Source organism: Cyprinodon tularosa, unplaced genomic scaffold (assembly GCF_016077235.1).
Source record: "Cyprinodon tularosa strain WSP-4 unplaced genomic scaffold, ASM1607723v1 ctg887, whole genome shotgun sequence".
Lineage (NCBI taxonomy): Eukaryota > Metazoa > Chordata > Actinopteri > Cyprinodontiformes > Cyprinodontidae > Cyprinodon > Cyprinodon tularosa.
In genome coordinates this window covers 153,716-162,256 of record NW_024039659.1, presented here as the reverse complement: position 1 = coordinate 162,256, position 8,541 = coordinate 153,716, and positions in this window count along the sequence as shown.

Below are 8,541 nucleotides of genomic sequence, written 5' to 3'. Positions count from 1 at the left end.
TGTGCCACAGACTGCCATTTTAAACAATACAATGACCTATAGGTAAGATTATGCAATGCAATGGGCCTCATGACAGTGGGTTGTGTTAATTAACTTGTTCCTCATAAGAAAAAGCAATTTTTTTTAAATAAGATAACATTAGCGTTGTCTGCTAAGAAGTTAGCACAGGTTAATACTAGTTAGTTTTAACCCAGTGAGTTTATAACAACTCTTAAGATGTTTCCAGATCTTATGAAGTTTTCTTTATTTCCTTCAATATGATTTTTTTTTAAAGGAATAATTATTAACTTTGTGAGGTTGTTCCATTTTATCATAGTTTATGTTATATTTAAGTTTTCTTTTTGAGTTTTCATTGTTTTCGTAACCAGTTTGTGTTATCCTAGTAGATTTTTTTGTTATATTTGAGTTATGCATTTCTTGTTCTATGCATTTCTAGTCTTTGTTCACTCTCCCATTCGAGGTTCCTCATTCTTCCTTGCTTCTCATGTGTGTTTTTCCTATAGTCTCCTGTTTTTTAGTTTTGCTGTATTTTGTTTTTGGACTTTACCTTCTGTTGCCTTTGGTTCTACATGAAATCAGCCAAAGCTCATCTCTGCCTCCTTCTGTCTCTGCATTTGGTTCCTCTTCAAACCTCCACTCAACCTGGCACATTGTTAATTTTCTTTCATTCCCACAAAAAAAAAAAGCCTTAGTACAATGCCATAATGAAGACTTTAAGTTTGGATGCTCTTGCTCTGCATCCGTAGGCACACATTTTTTTTTTTTTGTCAAGCTTGAAATTAAAGGGCAAGGACAGTTTTGTAATTACTGGTGGCACAGGGACTGAAATATAAAAGTAATAAATAATTAGTAATATGACAGCAGATTCAGCAAAAAAATGTGGGTCAATAATCTGTGAATAATCCAGATTTAAACACATTCATAATAGAATGCATATGAAGGCAAATGAAAAGCTTCATTAGGGTCAATAGATAAAAAAGTAAAAAGATTTAAATCCTTACAGGAAATCTTTCACAATAGTTGTAAAATATAAAAATTAATTAATGTTTAACCCAACTATTATTTGTTAGTGTAAAACAATCTATGTTATGGGATAGTCTTTGAAACTAATAAGTTTAAGTTAATAAAAATCTTGTTGAATTAAACTAATTTCTCAACCGCTGATCAGATTAACTCTTTGCCATATCGGCTGATATTTAGTCCAGCCCTTGGGTTGGCAAATAACCCAAAACGTTTGGGGGTTTTTTAGCCAGCAGCTTCATGACCTAAAGTATTTTGACTATCTGATCTTAAGCCTCATCATCATTATCTCTAAAATACTTTTAGAAGCACAAGCTGCAATCTTAGATATTGAGAAGGTAGAAGGAAAACTTCTGGATGAAGAGCAATAAGTGATTACATTTTATTATAAGAAGGGGGACTAGTGATTAAGAGGCAGTCATGGAGCTAAATGACTTCTCTCCAGAGCTGAAAATACTTACATCATTACTGTGAAGAGCAAAATGGGACATTTGAAAAAAAAAAAAAAAAAATGGAGATAATGACATTTATTACAGTGAAAGACAAATTAGAGAAGGAGGGTCATTATCATCATGAGAGACTGAGAAATTCTATTCTTAGATTTTAGTCACATAATGAGACAGTTTCCTATTAGGCAGTTTTAGAACACCAAGCATGGCTCTGATGGATAATGTTTCGTTGGTCAAACAAAAGAAGAACAAACATTACTCCTGTTGATGCTGTGTCAAATAAATTAAACTTTGTGGATGTTATGCTAAAAAAATGACTCATTCATTAACAATTGTTATTGAAGATGTGATTGAAAGCGTGCTGACACTGCAAAATTTAAAGAAGGTAAACAAATTATGTTCATTTCCCTCAGGCAAACTTCCTCTTCAATATCATTTTTTTTCCTGGTGGATGTTTGAAATGTGGCACCCTGGTTATTGCTTCCCGAAGGTCCATGAATAATATCAGCAAAAGCAATATTCTACTTTCATAAGAGCTTCAGCTTTCAGTGATAAATTCCTTGAACGAAAGAAATTTGCTCCGGTTTTTAGCCTAATAAATCAACACCACCAATTACCACTTCCAATTATATTTGCACATTTTTTCTTTGCTAAGGCAATAAAAACAATGATGTAGATTTTGATCTAAAAGTAATATGACCCTTTCTCGTACAATGACATTTTGTTGCTAGAGTTTATAATACTGACTGAATATAAATCCCTTAGTAAAAAGTTTTCAAGGTCCATTTAATATTTAATTCTTGCAGGATCATGGGGGTAATCTCTGGTGTAAATTGGTGATTGGCAGGTTAATACATGATGCAAATTCAATATATCATAAAAGGAGTAAGAGGCTATTACTATTGAAACATTTTTTTGTGCTCATTTTAGGGACAGAAATATAAATGTAACTAATGTTCAGTAATATGGAAGCAAATTCAGAAAAATAATCTGTGGATTATCCACATGTGTGCAAATTCAAACACATTCATAAGGTATAGCATGTTATGAATGACATAAGAGTAAAATGAAATGTGTATTACTTGAAGGTATCTGTACTGGCAGGGAAAGCTTTAGCTGAGTAAACGTTTTTCTTTTTTTCACATGACCTTCTCAAATTGTGTCCCTGAAGTGACCCGCATGCACAGATGAACAACAGACGTGTCAAAAGTCAGTGTCTATGGATGGATTTAAAGTTGCTAAGCAGTGTAAAAAGCCTGATGATACAGCAGGTGATGTGGAGAAGGAGACAACAAAGAAAGAGAGCTAAACTATAAATGGCTTTTGGAGGAGCAGTGGCAGAGGAGAAATGTGTGGATGCAGCATTGCAATCAGCTGACTGGTTACAGTATAACTCATTAAGTCTCATTCGGATTGTTAATCTCCAATAATACCTAATAACGCCAAAATGCGGTTGTCCATCCAATTTACACCTAAATTTACACTGTCCTCCATGTTTGTTGTAATTGTTTTGTTTTTTTATTGAAAAGATTTTACAAACAATTATCCGGAAGAATATTAGGCAGGTGCTCTAAAACAAGAAACAATGAAAAGGAGTGTAATTGCATCTCTCAAAAATATCTGTGGATGTAATGCTTTGTTTAGAATCAATTAATTTAAGGCATTCTTTAAACTCATGCAAGAACCATCTGAAGTTGGGGGACATTTTGGAATATTTACATTTGTGTATATGAAACTTTTCCATACAAAATGGTAGGTTTGTAATAAACATAACATTAATATCTCCATGGGCAAAATAAGCACACATAGGAAGCAAAAGATCCAGGAGGGTAAATCCAAGCCGTGGTAAGAAGACGGGTCCAAGGTCAACAACAGGCAGAATCCAGGTAACAGATGGTTAGGCAGATGAGTTCAACCGCAATTAAGAATAAAAAGGGAGAAATTGGCTCAGTATTGTAATATTTTTGTTTCTGCGCTATCAGGACAGAGTAACTTCATCAAGCTACTATTTTGGATACGGGTTACTCGGCTGTTCAAATAGCAATCACATCCCAAAAGATCGGACCTGCATCATATTTAAAACCACATACAAACGTGGATTTGAAAAAGTCAGATTCCATGTGACTTGGCCTGTTCACACAGTCATGATTTTGCTGACATCTGAGTGTCGTGTGAACGTAGCCAAAATAGCTGTGCAGGTCAGCCACGCCTAGCGAAGGTGTGAAAAGAGAAAGAAATGCCTAAAATAATGGGTTTCATCTTAAAGAATTTCATCCTAAATACAACATGATTGTTGGTGTTAAATGAAAAGGAGGTTAAAGCTTAGAAAACATTCATTAGGGTCAACATTTTCCTTTCAATTTGATGCATGAATACATTGCACTATTAATACTAATACTAGCGATAACGATGCTATTTTTAGGCTCTAAGTTGCAGTGAAAGAGAGGTTTATTATACGGTATGTACTGTGTACAATATTCATCAAGGATTGTTATCTAATATTGATGAAGCATTTAAACTATATTAATACTAATACTTTGACTAACAAACATATTCCATTGGCAACTTAATATACCTTGACAGGACAGGTTATTAGGACCTCTTGGCCCATGTGTCATGTTAATTTGCCGACTATCACATTTTTCTGCAAAAAGTGAGCACTCACATTTATGTCTTCTGATCACACAAAGTAAAAATAAAATCCTCTCAGGCTAAAAAAATTACTTGCTAACATTATTGTCTGACATTTAGAGGTCCACTGTATTATTTTTGACATTTTGAGAATATAACTAATTTCAATGTGTCACACGGGAGAGTTATGAAAATCTATGGGAAAATTTCAATTTTGTTCTTTTTGAAAGCTTTAAAAACATTCCATTATTACATAGTCCTCTCAAAAATGCATACAGGCTTTTAAATCTTAGTGTACATATATTTACTGGCTTTAAAGCAAATGCTAAAACATAATTCAATAATATATACATATATACCATCTCTGAAACAAGCAAAGTTTTAGTTTTGCCAATCGATTTTATTGTCAGTGAGAGAAAACAGTTGATTACTTTAAAGTATGTTGATATCTTGGTTCACTTTGTTTTTGAAATAAATTCACATTTTACAAAATTCTTTCTAATTTAGAATACATGCTGGTTTCAACAGAGCAAACTTATTGCAAATGTTCAAGAAAGCTCGAAGTTTATAATTATGAGTCTGAATATAAATATGCTGAAGTATTAAAAAGCTACTTGGAACACTTGAGGCTTTACAGTACTTACACAAAATACAAGTAAATGATGAAAATCTTTAAAAGAATGTATAGAAGAGTTTAGCCTTAATTTTTAATTCTGCTTTAGAGGAGATAAAAAAAATATCAAAAAAAAAAAAAAAACTCCAATCATTTAAAAATCTAATCGTAGAAAAAAGACAAACTGAGGAACAGTTAATATTCTATTCTACTTTTTAAAAGTCTAACACCAGTTTGCATTGATCTCAGCCTTATCTATAATCAGGCTGGATATCCCCTCCCATTTTGCCATTAAAGATCATAAAGAAGAAATGATTTACATTTATGTTTTAAATATAGATACTTATCAATGCAGTTTCTATCCTTTTACTTCCTAACGTATTCTGTAAAACAATGAAACAGCTGGGATATCCTACTTCTCACAAAATGTAGGTAAAATGTCTAATAATGAGGAAAGTTTAATTAAACAACTTTTCCTGAAATTTATGCGTAACCACTTCCAACAGGATATTAATAGTAGTTAAACCTTCAGGCTTAAATTAAATATTTCTTAAACCTTCACTTTCAGTGGACAAGTGGTCTACATTAGTGGATATCTGCCCTAAGGTTTTGGGTTTTTACTATAACTTCTGTCATCTGTTGGTAAGATCTTATAATGACAATGGTAAGAGACTTAGAGCCATCATAGATGACTGACAGACTATCACTGCTATCCTCAGGGTCACACCACCTGCTATTTTAGGTGCCAGTCATACCTCAACTTCCTGTGTTTCACACTGCTCACTCATAGATGTGTGACGGCATTCCAGCAAGGTGAGCCGGCTGTTCAGGAGAATAATTGGCAACGGCATGGCCGCCTAGTTCTCTCACCTTGTCCAGTGTACACATTTCTCGTGCACTCATGCCAAATTTAGCTCATCTCTCTGTAGTCCTCAAATGCAGAGGCTTTCATTCCCATTCAACTCACAATCCTCTTTTCTTTCTCCCTCTCTATGCTCAGTTATTTAGTTGTTGCAGCTGAAGTCTGCAAATACAAGAAACATTGAATGTTAATCAATGTTCTCCAAACACAGTTTCTGTTTGCCATTTAATCCTGTTTCGGATTGGATTATTTGTCAAAAGCTTTTATATTAGCTGATAGTAACTCTGTCTTAGGAATTAAGGAGGAGCATTTTATTTTTACATGAACCCGGACACATTACCATCTTCTGCATCATGTGTCAGTTTCCCTTGCTGAGCAGAGAGAGAGCTGAAAGACTGATCACCAAGGAGACTTACGGCTGACACAAAAACACTAAAAGAGGAATAGAGAGATTGGAGAATTCGAGGGGGTTCTCAGAGTGAGGAGTGAGGGGTTAATCTAATTATCAGAAGGGGAAGGGAGGGATATTTGGACCTGAGAAGGTGCATGTGAGAACTTCCAAAAGGTTTAGTGTTGGACACTTTCAAAACTGTAGGTAAAGACATTAGTGTTTATAGACTGATGGAAAGGAATCATAACATAAATGTGGTGCTTCACAAAAGTATACATACTCCTAAAACTTTTTCAAGTTTTGCTATACTGCAATCACACATTTCAATGTGGTTAATTGTGATTCAAAGTCACAGACAAGTGGTTAGTTGCAAAGTAAGTTCCAGTAAGTTAGTTCCAGTCCGAACGTTCTGCACAAACTATCTGTGGAATCCTGGAACCCTGAACGAGTGTATTCCTGTTTTCACCTGTATCCCTGACTGCGCTCCGAACTTCTGGACCTCTGAGCCCCCTTGTTCTGATCTGTTCCCCTGACCTGGCTTGAACTCCTGCTTGTTCTCCAGGGCTGCAGCATCTGGGACACTCTGGGTGGTGCCCGCCACATCTAATTGTAGCCCATCAGCTGGATCATAACTCGTTCTGATTATGGACTGAACTGTTAAACCCCGTTAGTGACTAACTAATGAAGGATGATTATCCATGTTAGTCACTAACCTGGAACGTGGGCATAATAAAGGCAGCAGCTGTCAGTCAGTGTTGAAATGATGTGAGGAGTTTCTTTAAATTCTAGCCTCTAACCAATGTTGATCAAATCTTTGTTCCAGCATATAATGAGCAAATTACAGAAATATTTAGCCTTCAATTAGCGCTTTACTGGAGGTACACTCTCACTGAGCCATTGTCTCTCTTCTGTGTTCATGCTGAAGTTGCACATAGCTCTTGTTTGCGCCATGTGCGCTAACACGTCCACATAGGTGAAACATGCGTTTACACCAGGAAACTGTAGTACTTCTTTAAACCCGTTAAGTTAATAATAAATGTGTTGAAAGAATAACGACTAACCCGTTACCCACTTTTTCAAACTAATTAATTAAAGTGCTTGTAACCAGTAACTGTTACCAGTTATTTACGGTAATAACGTGTTAGTTATAGGGTGCACATCGTTTTTTGAGAACAGGTTTTTAAGTTCACCCTAAAGTGCAAAAATAGGATATTTTTTTTAACTTTCCATAAAAAGGCAAGTAATTTTTTGTCTGCCCTGAAACAAAATTACATTTTTGCTTAAATTATTTTTGTTATACTTTTTTTTGCCTCTAGACACTGAAGAGAAACCAGAGAACTTCAAAGACAGCTGTGTTCTTTTAATGGATAGTCAGAAGCCAGGTCAGTCAGTCAGTCAATCAGATTCTTTAACATTTACAAAACAGCTGCATTAAAATATTAAACACTGCAAAAATGATTTTGAAACTGCTTTTTATCTGAGCAGGTAAGTACAATCATCTACCAAGGGAATTAATATGAATTAAATATTTATATTTTTTGAAAACGAAACTAGTTTTATCCCAATTTTGCATGGTTCTTTCAATTTTTTAAATCTTTGTGCCTTCATTTTTGGAAAATCTGTTGGTAGCTAGGTTTGTATTCAACATTTGCATTTCAGGTTGTGGAATTAAGGTAGTGTTAAGGTTAGGGTTAGCCTGCAAAAGAAAACTTTGCAGAAAACTTTATCACTAGCTTATAGTTGTATTTTTAAGTGTTTTTTTTTTTTTGTAATTGTATCTAATTATCCAACACAAGTTCATCCTACAAAAGTGTATATAAGGTTTGGTTTTAAACAGATTTTAGGAGTCAACTAAACTCTTAATCTAAACTCTTTCTGAAACTTACAGGAAAGTAATTGAAGTTAGGAAACCAACCACTTAAATTACACGCCAGAGCTCAAAAACATAGATGAGGCCATAGTGTATGTCTTGAAGCTGTAGTGGAGGATGTTTTAGGGTGGATCATCAAAATAAGTGGTCCTCCTGATTGTCAATCATTCTGGTAATATGTTTACATAAGGCTGTCCTATGTGCTTGTCCCTATTTTCACTTACCAGTGGTGAGTCTGACATAGTGGAAAAATTGCAAAGTAAGCTCGTATGATGCAATGATACGATGCAAACAGCAACCTTTTAACAGAGTGTGCACGAGTAGAAATAGGCTTACGCACGCTCTTGCACACGTTTAATAGGCGTTCCCTCTCGGGAGAGATACAGGAATCTGCATGTGCATTCTTTTTTTATTTAAGTGGACAGGGCGGGTCCACTTAAATAAAATAAAAAATCCTCCACTTTACCTTTAAATTGAAATCTTAATGGAATTAGAAATATCATTAAAAACTTGTACATATTACTTACTGAATTTTGCAGAAACCATGCAAAAAACCGAAAATATCTAGAGACTACATATGTGTAAAATATTCCAAAGAACTTTTTTTATATGAGATTGGTTAATAATTAAACACACATTAAGTAATTAATCATTCAGTGCTTTAGGGGCCAAAGTTTGCAGGTTATAAATAATTCTCGTTTAATT